The following is a 12,891-nucleotide window of genomic DNA, read 5'->3' as shown; positions in this document are numbered from 1 at the left end:
TTCAGGGCTTTTAATCCAGTTCTTTTAATCCATTTATTAAAAAAAAATCCTAATATTATATCTAAAATATTCCGGCCCACATGAAATCGAGTTGACGTTAACGCGGCGCGCGAACCAACCCGAGTCTGACACTCTTGATTTATAAGATATATCAGCTCTTGGATTTATTGTGAACAAGTATTGTTCATTGTGAATGGCCGTGAAGATGCTATTTTGGAATAAATACATTTCCTCAATAGAAAAAATAATACAATAAATTGAGAAAATCAGTTGACCTAGTAGTGCAGTTTTTAGCTAAGTCCTTGTGTTAGATATTGCACCACTGCGGCAGTATTAGTAACGCTAAAATAGTGCTATTGTACCCATTTGATTTTGACAAAGAAGTTAACGTGGCGCTCCAAACCCAACCCAAACTCTACCGAGCAGATGGAAACTCCAGATACCATCTTAATAATTAACGCCTGTTTTGCATTTGTGTCTCCTCTTGAAGTTTTAAGTGAAAGTTAAAACAAGACTTGAGGGAGGAGAAGCCATTCCCAAGTTAAATGTTGAAAGGAAATGGCCGAGAAAGAATCCTTCTGAGAACCCAGTGAAGACAAATGCACAAAGTTGAAGCGCCGCTCGCACGGGAGAGGAAAAGGCCAGCGTCGTGGCGGACGAAAAGAGAAGGTGGCAGCGAGAGAGAGCACAATAGAATGCGTCGGGGGAGCCGGGAGGGAGTTTTGCACCCACGAGCGCCATCATAATTGTCACATTTGATCAAGGGAGGAGCTGTAGTTAACTTCATGGACCACTGCTTTTTACAAAACTCCCACCCTACTCAGGATGCAGTAGGCTGCACATTAGGCTCACACTAATAGGCACATACATCCATGAATTACCCTTGGCCTTCATGCGCACATGTACACGCTCATCATTTTTTTATCAGGATAGAATACACGGATTTTTAAAAAGAAGTGGCTTTTGCCCGAAACAATGACGGCGGATACAATGTGTTATTATGAGGGAAGGTGTGCTTTCCCACTCGGACTCTCTGATGAGGATCTTGGCGTCGTGACCCTCCGACTCGCACCCCCCTTTCTATAGTGTCCGTGCAGGAGGGCTCCCTCTGGCTATGGCAGATGTCAGCTAATCAGGTCAAGGGGCTCCTTCGACTTGTGCGGATGCGTACGCTGGACAATAAGACTCGACCTAGCTGCTTCCTGAAGCGTGCGGGTCAGCAAAATATCCGAGAAGATTCTCACAGAAACGTTTGGAGTTATCTGCAAAGCACAATCCAATTGGTAACGGGATGACATTATGCTAATTTGCTTTGAAAGGTAGTTTACCTTGCTTCCGACACCCCGGAAGATTCCGATAAGTGGAAAATGGAGCAGTTTTATCGCAGACAATGCAAAGTGGTTTCCGTGTGGCTTTACAACAGAATGGCTGCCTGAGGGCTAACCACTTTTTTTGTGGTTTGAGTTCGATTGGTGATGTGGTCTTAATTCGCACAAGCCTACGGGATTCAACTTTTTTTATAGCGCTTACAAGGTTGTAACATGTATGAGGACTGTTCTCAAGTTGTCGTCAGAAATAGTCAAAGGAAGGCATTTTTTTTTTAAGTATAGTACATTCGTTGGCGGCCATTCAAGGTGAAACGTGATCACTCAATGCTAGCTTTGCTAACGGTAATGGATCTGATGTCTGAAACTGTCATTGGCAGTGAATGAGTTAAGAACTAGAAGTATAATGATAGAACAGAAAATGTCCCAAGTTGTATATATTTTGGAGGAATGTAGAATTGTATCATTAAGAGGTAGAGAAGCTAAACTTGTGGAGCAGAAACATTGGTAATTCCACATCAATTTGGAATCCTCTTAGCTGCTTGAGCTCGGTGCACGTTGGAAAGCCAATGCGAGTCGTTAAATCGCTTCGGCTTGTCTCTTCTGTTGATTCATCGACATTTTAAGGATTAAGACGCAATGAATTAAAGTCATGCAAACTGTTAAAATCCCAAATGTCAACATCACTATCAAAACATTCTCCGAGCTCCCGTGGAGTCACATTTGCATAGATGGACAATTTAGTAGCTTTTATGGTCCACTGGAGTATCCAGAGAAATCCCGCGCTCTCACGGAGAGAACATTGGTTTCCAAGTCTGAGCTATCCACGGTGCCGGAATTGTAACCAAAGTCTGAGCTATCCATGGTGCCGAAATTGTAACCGAAGTCTGAGCTATCCATGGTTCAGAAATTGTGACCGAAGTCTGAGCTATCCCTGGTGCTTATATTGTAACCGAAGTCTGAGCTATCCGTCGTGCTGAAATTGTAACCGAAGTCTGAGCTATCCATGGTTCTGAAATTGGAACGGCCCTACTCTATTGTTAATATTGCACATACGTTTATTTGAACAAATCTAGAGTACCCCGTAGTTATAGTGGAAACCAAGATCTGAGATACTATATCATTCATCATAATCAATTTTGAGCTGTTGTTTAATTAGATGGATGTTTCAAATGAGCAATTTTGACCTTATTCTGTCCCTCAAATCAAAGACACATACAATACAAAGGCGGAGTAACTTTCAACGAGTGACTATGTGATTACTATGTCTGTGTCGAAGAGGTTGTCGAGGATAATGAAAAATGTCACTTGGTGGTGCTGCCGTTATTTTGAGATACTATTATTTTGACGAGTTGATGTATGAGGATGCGAGCGTGTCAGCTTTGAAGGATGTTTGCATTGTGCTCTTTCTGTTTAGAATGAGGAGAAAAATGTGTTGGGGTTTGTGTTGTGTGCTTTCCATTAGCAATTTAACACAGCGTACCGTTTTCAGCATGTTAAAAGTGCAATGTTTATAGGAGCATGATTTCAAAAACGGCTGTTGAATTTGAATGAAAGTATTCCTTCGAAATCATTTAGAAAAATATATCGACATTTGACAAACCGGTGTATAAGGAAATATAAGTACCTGTTTACCAACACTGACTCGGAGGGATATTAAACATATACGTACAATTGATAAACATGGAGGAACCCAAACTGTATCCATTCAAATCTAGTTACAGGAAATGTATGTTAAAAAAGATTTTTGTCTTAGAACATATTTTCTCTATTGCTTATCAGCACCATGACCATTAAAAATTGGTTGTAGTCGAGATTTGTCATACATTTAAAGGTGCTTTGAAATGGTGGCCATGTTAAAAAAAGAAAAAAACTGCACATTTAATATTTTATATGTTTTAGTGGGCGGGGCCAAGACAGTTCAGAAAGACTAATTATGATCGAATTACATTCTTAAAGCATTTCCTGTCACTTTTTTGAAGGTGTTGTGTCTGTAATAGTCTGTTTTCATTTTAAAGTCGCTTGCCGTAGCCTGTCATAGCACATATAACCCCAATAGTGCGAAGTGAATCCTCATTTGCATTTATTTTTTTGAACAAAGCCACGTTTTTTCGGGGAATCTTCATTAACCAGGATGCGTGTGCGTAATTAATTGCCCGGTTAATTTATTTTCTAGACTTTCTCCCCCTCGCGCAGACGTGATTGTGTATTTTGGGCAAAGTGTGCGTGCAGACGTCACGATTCCCGATTAGAGCGAGGAAGAGCAGCAGTGGGTGGGTGGCATACCAATGGCTTGTTGCGGGGGGGCGGGAAGGGGTCTTCCGTGAGCGCGGACGACAATTCCCCGGTGGAGGGCAGCGGGGGCGCGCATCCCTCCTCCGCTCGAGAAGCGAGCGACTGCAGAGGAGGCAGATGCCGAGCGAGAGCCGCTGCCTGTGGATCTCTCCCAAATAGCACAGCGCGGATAAGGCGACAAGGCTCCGCAAATTGGGGCTTCTTCCAATATTTCTGGGCATATTTTCATTTTTATTATTTTTTTGCGTCAGACAAGAGCTCCCTTGGACTTGGAATACCACTATCAGGAGAAAAAAAAAGAGCACTCTCCCACTCCGCTAGCTCTGGCTGCTGCAGCGTATCTTTTTTTTTTGTATGGAATATACATGCGCCAAACCATGGAGATTATTTGACATGGATTTATGTTTTTTAAATAGCCAACCCAACGGGGACGGCAGCCTTTTTCACTCTTTTTTTTCCCTTTAATTTTGTTGGTCTTTTTTTTTTTATATAAAGCTTTTTTTAATTTACTCCTGTGCCTACTTTATGATTTCACACCCTTATAGTCACCATTTCTTTTTATGTATGTTTGTTTTGGTTGTAATTTTGTTATTTTCTGATTAATTTTTACTCATGGGATGTTTGTGTGGAGAAGATCCCGAAGCGACGTTGAAAATGAATGAATGAATGGATGAGTGAGTGATAGTCTTATCTGCACCTGAGATGTGCAATGGATGAAAAACTTCATTTGGATCCACTGAAGCGATCGGGGATTACTCGTTACATCCAATAACTACTTCTGACAGCGATCAGGTAACCCACACGTGAACTCGCGGACAATGTATCTTGTCGCATGCAGCTTTTGGACCACTTGCTTGTAATCTTTTCCCCCGTATTTGACTGATGATGATGATATGGCGAAGGTAGCCATGCACGTCACCCGCATGTTAACTCAATAATGGACCACCAAGTCGTCCGTCATGAAATCCACGTGATGTGTGACGAGGTTAAAAGGAAAGAAGACGCTTTATCTTTAACGAATGCTGCAGCCACTGTCACAAACAGCTCCAATTGCCGGCCAATTCATTAGGTACACCTTCACACCGTAATGAGATGCAAACAAAGATAATGCAACACTTTAAGTCATCGTCTCAACAAGGTGGTCCTACCGCGTCGTTTGTTTTTTTTGGGGGGGGGGGGGTTACTGGAGTGTGAAAGTGCACAGAGACATTACTCATAGTTGTACTACCGTTAAGAAACAAACATTAGGATGGGACGTAGAAAGAAACAGCTCCCATCGTGATGCAATGCAGTTCTACACCACTGCATCATCCATAATATTCCAATCTTTAGCGATTTGAGAGTGTAGAATAAATCACTTGTATCTTGATATTTTTTCGCCACCGCTTTTGTATTGGGACGACAGTGTTAAATGGTGTAGGCGTGCCTGAAGTCGCCTCTGTGGATGAAGTATGGCGCTAAGTTTGGAAGTCGCGATGCTCACACGAGCGGCGAATGGCATTAAAATGCCTCGCCATGCATACAAAGTGGATTTTTATGTCAAGATGAAAATAAAAAAAAAGTGGTGCGGTTCACCTGTACATTGCAGGCCTTCTCTTCTAGAATGGAAAAGTGATAGCAGCATTTTCACCGGCAGATCAATGGGGTCACAGGTGGGTTAAAGCGAATGGCGACAAGTCCCCTCTGGGAGATTAGTGATCACTTCACACGCGTGTAGACAGGGTTTGTCTTTCAGAGTAGAGGCGGGCGTCGTGCCGCAGTGTCTGCTGGTTCTCTTCTTCTTCTTCTTCATCCTGACATCTCGGCGGGGTCATTTTTTTTCCTGAAATGAAGCAATCCCTGCGACCCTCCGATGCTTCGGTGATGCTCGGGCTTGATGACAAATGGCTTTTAACCATGTCGTTGCAAAAAAGGTGCACTCGGTACTTCTCTGGTCCTCAATGTTCTTCAGAGCATGTGAATGTGCGTTAACGTATATCAACTCCATGTACTTTATTAACTCATCAGCAGCAATTGACAGCAATTGACGTCCAACCCAATTGAACTGGGAAAGCTAGCAGTGGGTAAACGTATATATGCTGTTGACAGTCCGCTCAAATCAAATGAATAGGACGTCTATTAGTGAGAAACTCATTGAAATTTAGTGCGGAAAGAAAAAAAAGCCATATAATTGAATGTCAATCATCAACCATGAAATAGGTAGAGTTTAAAGCTAACATCCATTCATTTATTTTCCAAGCCATTTCTCTTCATGAGCGTTGTAGGGGTGCTGGAGCCTAACCCAGCTGACTATGGGTCGTAGGGAGGTTACACGTTGAATTGGTAGCCAACCAATTGCTTAATAACAATTGTTTTTACACTCAAATTAACCAATCGGAATCATCAGAACAACACAACTGACTCTAGTGAACATCAATATGGCAAAAAGAAGGATGAAATAAAATAGTCGCAAGGTGTCATTGCACTCCAATCCTTTGGTTGGCGTTGTAATATTTTGGTTGGCATGTCCATGGAAAAAACGAACGTTGTATTTTCCTCTTCACTTTGAAAAAAAATATTAGTATGTCTATTAGTAGAAAAAAAACATGTTTGGCATTGGTATGTTTTTCTGTAATATTGAGTCAATGATGTCATTTGGTTTTTATTTCTTTGGACTGCAGTTGAGAACTAATGGAGCCGGCGGGCCATGTCCCCTTTTAACGGTGAAGAGCAACCCGGGGAGGATCGCTGATGAGTTGGATGTGCGAGAGGGCTGATTTGTAACCCTACAGAGTAGAGGACAAACAGCAGTCAGGGACAATGCTTTAGTGAAGCGGTTCACTGAATTTCAACCCACAATTTCCCATCTGTGAAGTGGAGTGATTGGTGTTTTACAAACGCATCCCCCTGGCACCGTCTTTTGTGAGATTTTCAAAATCACATGTCAGTGCCAGGAGACGGAATGGGGCCGTCCGACCGTGTTGGCCAAAAATGCAACATTTCGTCATACGGGGCTGTAAAGTTTCTACCATCCCAGAAATAGCAAAAATGTTGAGATACCTTCTCTATGCGTTGAGAACATTGATTTCTCTTGTTGTTGTTCGCCAGGGTTTAATGATGCATTTGGAATTCTAGTGAATCTGCTGTGTTTTTTGTTACTCCATTGATCAAAATGACGTAATAAGTAGCCAATTTGTGAGTTGCTGACTTTCCTTCCATGCGTCTAAAGGAAAGGTTTCTATAAGCACTCCCTATACATTTCCTGTTTATTTCTAATGTGCTTGGGCAGTCATGGCCAGTGGCAGCAAAAAAAGCGGCAGAGTACCGAAGCCTTTCTAAAATGAGCCTCATTATGTAGAGCTTTTGGATCCGGCTTGGACATACTGATCCTCACTAGGGCCGCGATCCAGTATGAGATCAAGCTTCATCCCCCCGTGTATTATAGTAAATACATCAGAAGCCACGCTGCAGTTCACACAGAATATTGTCCGACAGCACCTTTATTTTTTAATACGCCTGCTGTATTTGCTTGTGCTTCATTTTGTGGGAACTAAAGTTGAATTTCCTTTTTTTTGTTATCATAGTGGACAAGGGCTGGCGCTGGGATAAGTCAACATAAAGTATGAAGTCATTTCCCTCGCTTTGGGGCACAAAGGATGGCACTCTAGCCTCTTTGCTCGGAAAATATCATCTTTTGCTGAGCACAACTCTTACATAAGAAGGGGGGAAACAAATGAAAGCCATTCAGTTCATCACTGCAGCTATTTAGTAGCAGTTTTTCACTAATGAACTTCACTGCATTTGATAGATTAACGTCGCACAGTGCACGATGAATTTTTCTTTTGGTCGCCCCGACCCCGACCGCGACAACGGGCGACCAAAAGACCGGCGACCAAAAGACCGGCGACCAAAAGACCGGCGACCAAAAGACCGGCGACCAAAAGACCGACGACCAAAAGACCGGCGACAAAACAAGGAAAAAAAACACAGTCTACGCATCAATAAAAGCCAACAATGGCCATGAGCAGTTTCACTGAGCCGACGTGTGAGTGTATAAGAGTTTGTATGTACATGCGTTGTCCCTTTAAGAAGCTACGTCAGTCAGGGTCTTAACAAGTTCTCCAACAAAAAACAATAAAAGTCCGGGAAATTTGGAGCTTTTCTTTAGCCTAATAATTACTAGGGCATTAAGTATGACTAAATAGTAATTTGCAGTTTGTATTTAGGGAATTTGAGCAACGATTTAAATGGTAATTATCACTTACCTTCTGGGCGACCAAAAGACCGGCGACCAAAAGATCGGCGACCAATCGACCGTGTACCGAATTTTCACCATATCGCCTGACTGAGGTCTTTACACGTAAACAGTTTTTGCTTGTTTAAAAAAATGCTCAATTACAAATTCCTACTATGTGACGAATGGGTGGAAAGACGACATAGAAGTGACGTTTATTGAGCAGTCGTAATGACACTCCTATCATAGAACGATGATCGGACCTGCTGCCATTTTTCCACACACGACGACATTATGACATACTATATCTCGCCAAGACGTATGAAAACCACCCAAGTCTTTGGCACTTTTATAAGGCCTAAATGGGTTACTAATAGCATCTTCAATATCCGCCCACATGTCATGCACTAATGCCGGCTCTGCTTAACCCCCTCCGTCCCCCCCTACGACTATCATCACCACATACAGACCTTCCTTCTCATCTATCTGCTTTTCTATTTCACATCTCATTTTTCACCGAAGCAACTGTAAATGGCCGTGCACTAAAACGGGAACCATTAAAGCCACACCACCGTCTGTGTTAAAGCAGCAACATATACTTTCTAATGAGCTTCTCGCTGAGCCGCCGGCGCCACCAAAGCTCGGCCGGATGAATAATTTGGAAAAAAGGGCGGACGTCTGCGTTAATCTCGGTGGTGGGCAGATGCTTTCCAAACAGAAAACCTTATTTTCTATCTTTGCATGTTGAACTCGGCGGTTTTCGTTCTTCCTTTTTCCCAGTCGGATATTCATTTTTCGGCTCATGGCAACATGGGTTTTTAGTCTTCGCTACCTCCGGCAAGGTGTCTTTTTTATCCTCGCCAGCATGTATGGAGCTCTCCTACTTTGTATGCTCGCTATGCTCCATTTGGAGTCACAGATGCCTCTGTCACTGGGGCGGCACTCATTTGGCTTGGCCTCGGGTGACTGTGTCAATATTTGCAGGGAATGCTGTTTAGGTTTGCCGTCTTCTATATAAGCATGACTGGGTTCGAGCAAGGCCTTTAAAAACATCATCAAAAAACAATAGCCGGTCTATGGAACCGCTCTCCATAATTAATGGAAGCCTTGTGGCAACAAGTGAGAAAGGATAGGTTTCAATGGGAATTGCTGGACCGGGATTGGCCGGAAGAACGGCGGGAGGGGAAAAAACAAACCCCCCAAAAAAACGAAACACGAGTCAATGAATTTCCGAGACGAACGGTAATTAACTTCTGTAATTAATCAAGCGCAGAGGGGAAACAGTTTCATTAAAAACAACAACAATGATGGAGGATTTCTATCTTCGAGTTGAGCGAGAATTTTTTCCAAATGAGTGACGCTGCACTTTGTCAGTATGCCTAGTAATTGCTTGGTCAATCTGCGTGTCCGCTTCCGCCAAAAATGGGCTTTTATTGTCATATTTTTTCATTCAAGCCTGCAGGGATTTCAAAACGGACACGAGTTGGAAGACTCGAGTTGTTCCGTGGGATGTGTGATCATTGTCTTGCCTGCCACTTCGTTCTGAACCTTTGTTCATCCCTTTTGATTTATTTTGTCTTTCTACAACTCCAACACGTTAATGTGCAAGCTGCTGCTTTCATGCCAATGCCAATTCCAGTAAAGGCGTGCTCACAGTCTAGCTCATTTTGAACCCTAAATACTGCAAAAATATGAAACTTTTTGCCACCGACACAGCATTGACAATCAAGCTATCCATTCCATATGTTAAAGCAAGCTAACAGCAGGCTAAATAGGCATTTGTTACAGTTTTAAGATATCTACAGCCTACAAAAATCAACATAACTGGCTGTCAGTGGTCAGAAAGAGAAAATAAAAAACTCAGTTGCAGGCCCAGACAAGCAATAAAAAAGTGTGCCTGATAATCTGGAAAATATGATAGTTTAGCTGTGTGATTTTGTCAATAAATCAATAAAATAGGTCGCCATGGGTTAAACCACATGTGTCAAAGAGGCGGCCCGGGGGCCAAATCTGGCCCGCCGCATCATTTTGTGTGGCCCGGGAAAGTAAATCATGAGTGCCGACTTTCTGTTTTAGGATCAAATTAAAATGAAGAGTATAGATGTATATTAAATTTCCTGATTTCCCCCCCCCCTTTTAAATCAATAGTTGTAATTTTTTAATCCATTTTTTCTGTTTTTAGTTCAAAAATCATTTTGTAAAATCTAAAAATATATTAAAAAAGCAACAACAAAAAAGTTTTATATATATAAAAAACTGAATATTCAGGGATTTAATCCAGTTCTTTTAATCCATTTATAAAAAAATCTAAATATTATATCTAAAATGGTCCGGCCCACGTGAAATCAAGTTGACGTTAAAGCGGCCCGCGAACCAACCCAAGTTTGACACCCCTGGGTTAAACCCATAGGCAGGTTGTTCCCATTTGTATGAATTAGACTTGACAATAGAGCCACACAGCATGGATCCGCCAATGCACCGTTATCCAAGCCTTGTAACGCCATCTGGCCCTTGAGGACGTTCCCAATGTCGTCTGCCGGTTTATGACATTACCCGCACGTGCACATGACATATGACATCTTTATTTTCCTGCTTAGTGAACAGTAAGTCAAGCCCTGTTGGGGAAAAAAAGGGGGAAATAAATCGAAATAAAAAGCTCTCTCAGCTCTTGGCATCTTTGCGACGTGTCATTTTCTCGCCGTGCCTGTATCAATAAAGTTGAAGATAACATAAAATTCCAGACATGGTAAAACACGGAGCGATGTTTTGTCGGTACTTGATTAGTTTGCCGTGCCATCTTGTTGCATGCAGATTGTATTGCCTAAAAATGTGTCAGGTGTTGCCATGGAGACAAAAAAAGTACAGACTATTAAGATTTGTGTATGGTTGCATACAACAATGAAACGGCAGTCCGCGGTCCAAGAATTTGGATTTTTAGTCGTTCTTGGCTGCCGGATTTTTTTTCCGAATGGCAGTGTGCTGTCATTTCCAGCATTGTGGCATGACAGCAAGAAGCTTATTGGTTTGTGGCTGGTAGGAAAGAGAGAGGTTAATTGGCAACGCTCACCCGTAGGTGTGAACGTGAACGTTTGTCTGTCTCTGTGTCAGCGCCGCCATTGATTTTATGTCCGTCTTACGTGTACCCCATCTTTTCCCCAATGTCAGCGAGGATAGATCCTTGCTTGGAATGACCCTGCAGTGGATAAGCGGTGTAGATAAGACAAGACAAGACAAGGAGCGGCTTACAGATGCTAACTTTTGGCATGTACATAGTCACTAGTATTGCTTTGTGCTTTTGTACGTTGCTGTGGAACGGAAAATGTGCCTTTTTTTTTTGAAGGTCCGCCATGTGATCTGCACTCTGAAGGAGCTGCTACCTTAACATCAATTACATAGGTGGATTAAATGGGAAAGTTGCGGGGGCCACATTGTAATTAACCTTACTCTGGATTTCAGTCATAAATTACCGTAGTAGTTAACTGAGACCTTCATGTGAAGGTGCACGTTCTTTTGGATCGCACGTATCTGCACGAGCGAGTCGTATGAAATGGGATTTGTAACATTATGTTCATTCCCAGGCGGCCTGGTGGATGAGTGGTTTGTGGATTGGCTCACAGCTCTGGGGTCCTGGGTTCAAATCCAGGTCAGTTTCTCCGGGTACTCTGGTTTCCTCCTACATTTAAAAAAACATGCATGGTAGGCGGATTGGACACTAAATTTCCCCGAGGTATGAGGGTGAGCGTGAATGGTTGTCCGTCTCCTTGTGCCCAGCACCCCCTGCAACCCTAGTGAGGATAAATTGGTTCAGAAAATGAGATATAGGTTGACAAGAGGTTGGCCTTTCTAGCTCAAAATAACCGCCTATGAGTGGCGAAATTTGCCTAGAGGGAGTTTTGTTTGCAGTAAATGAAGGCCGAATAAAAAAAAATGCAATATATTTGGGCCAAATACAAAGCGAAATCTTGGTGACAAACTATTTGGCCCAAAGTGCTTCCAGTTATCCAACAGAGCCAAGCAGCGTCGTTTGAATTGTTAATCAGCCTCATTTTTACTGCTCAAATAATAAGTCCCCTTTGGCTTTTCCAGAATTCCCATTTGCTCAAAGTCAAGTCTTGTCTTGAATTTAACAAATGAACTGGATAAATGCCCCAGCTCCTTTTAATGCATTACCTTCAGAGATGCGCTGATGCGGGAAAACAAAACATGTTTTACATGAAATGTTGACTTTTTTTCATATACTGCAAGCCTTGTATAAAAAAAAAAAATCCTAAATCTGGGATACTTGGTTGGAATCCTAAAGAACAATGTCCATAACCTGAGCAATGATATTTTTATTCAATACAAAAATGAAAATAATCCTTTTTTCATGTGTGACAGGAAATGGATGCTCCAAATAAAACCTCAGCGTGTCTCAAGTTCAGCTGATATATATATATATATATGAATATATATATATTTATATATATGTACCTGACCCTATCACCAATCAACTGACAAGGCATTTCCAGTGAGTTGAAGCATTTTACATTATTTTTCATACCTTATTTTCTTCTTGGTTAGATGCATGTGACATAAGACATATTAACATATGCTTTAAACACTTAAATTCTTATAATTGTGGTCTTGGATGGTTACAATGGTAATATTTTTATTCATGCTGGTTGCATGCAAACTATATCATTGGAATTACAGTGTATTAGTATTTAGGTACACATTAATCTTTGAATAATTGGTCTTAGAATTTTATGTGGTTACTAAAAGGTATTTTTTTTTCTTCCTGGCTCTAGTTTGAATCAATACGCAAATAAGCTCTGTTAAATTTTTGGTAAATAGGGCAGTTTGTCAAAATTATTGTTCTTTATTTAATGACCAATGAGCAGTCTTCACCCATTTGTTTTTTTGCAGCAAATGTAAACTAAAGCAGTATAATTGTTTTAAAAAAATAGGTTAATCAAACCTCACATAGATAAATGTGCATTTAGTTGTTTTCAAAAGCTGCTACGGATTTCTCGTCCTTTACTCGTTTTTGACAGCAGTTCGGCATAAGAATAGGCCCCT

General features: G+C 41.6%; 1 protein-coding gene across 28 annotated transcripts in view; it reads left to right on the top strand.

Moving 5' to 3' along the window:
- adgrb2 (adhesion G protein-coupled receptor B2) overlaps positions 1–12,891 on the top strand; it is a 234,269-nt gene that overhangs the window by 121,769 nt on the left and 99,609 nt on the right. For 11 of the 28 annotated variants that reach the window (XM_077591115.1, XM_077591126.1, XM_077591119.1 and 8 more), the window contains exons 1-2: positions 3,666–4,412; positions 12,211–12,340. The gene's annotated coding sequence lies outside the window, so the exon portion shown is untranslated. Of the gene's footprint in view, positions 1–3,664; positions 4,413–12,210; positions 12,341–12,891 lie in introns of those variants that run through there. The other 17 variants (XM_077591138.1, XM_077591140.1, XM_077591137.1 and 14 more) reach the window with 3 other exon arrangements.

The sequence above is a fragment of the Stigmatopora argus genome, chromosome 21 (assembly GCF_051989625.1).
Source record: "Stigmatopora argus isolate UIUO_Sarg chromosome 21, RoL_Sarg_1.0, whole genome shotgun sequence".
Taxonomy (NCBI): Eukaryota; Metazoa; Chordata; class Actinopteri; order Syngnathiformes; family Syngnathidae; genus Stigmatopora; species Stigmatopora argus.
The sequence above is the reverse complement of the archived record's forward strand: the minus strand, read 5'-3'. Positions and strand labels throughout refer to the sequence as shown.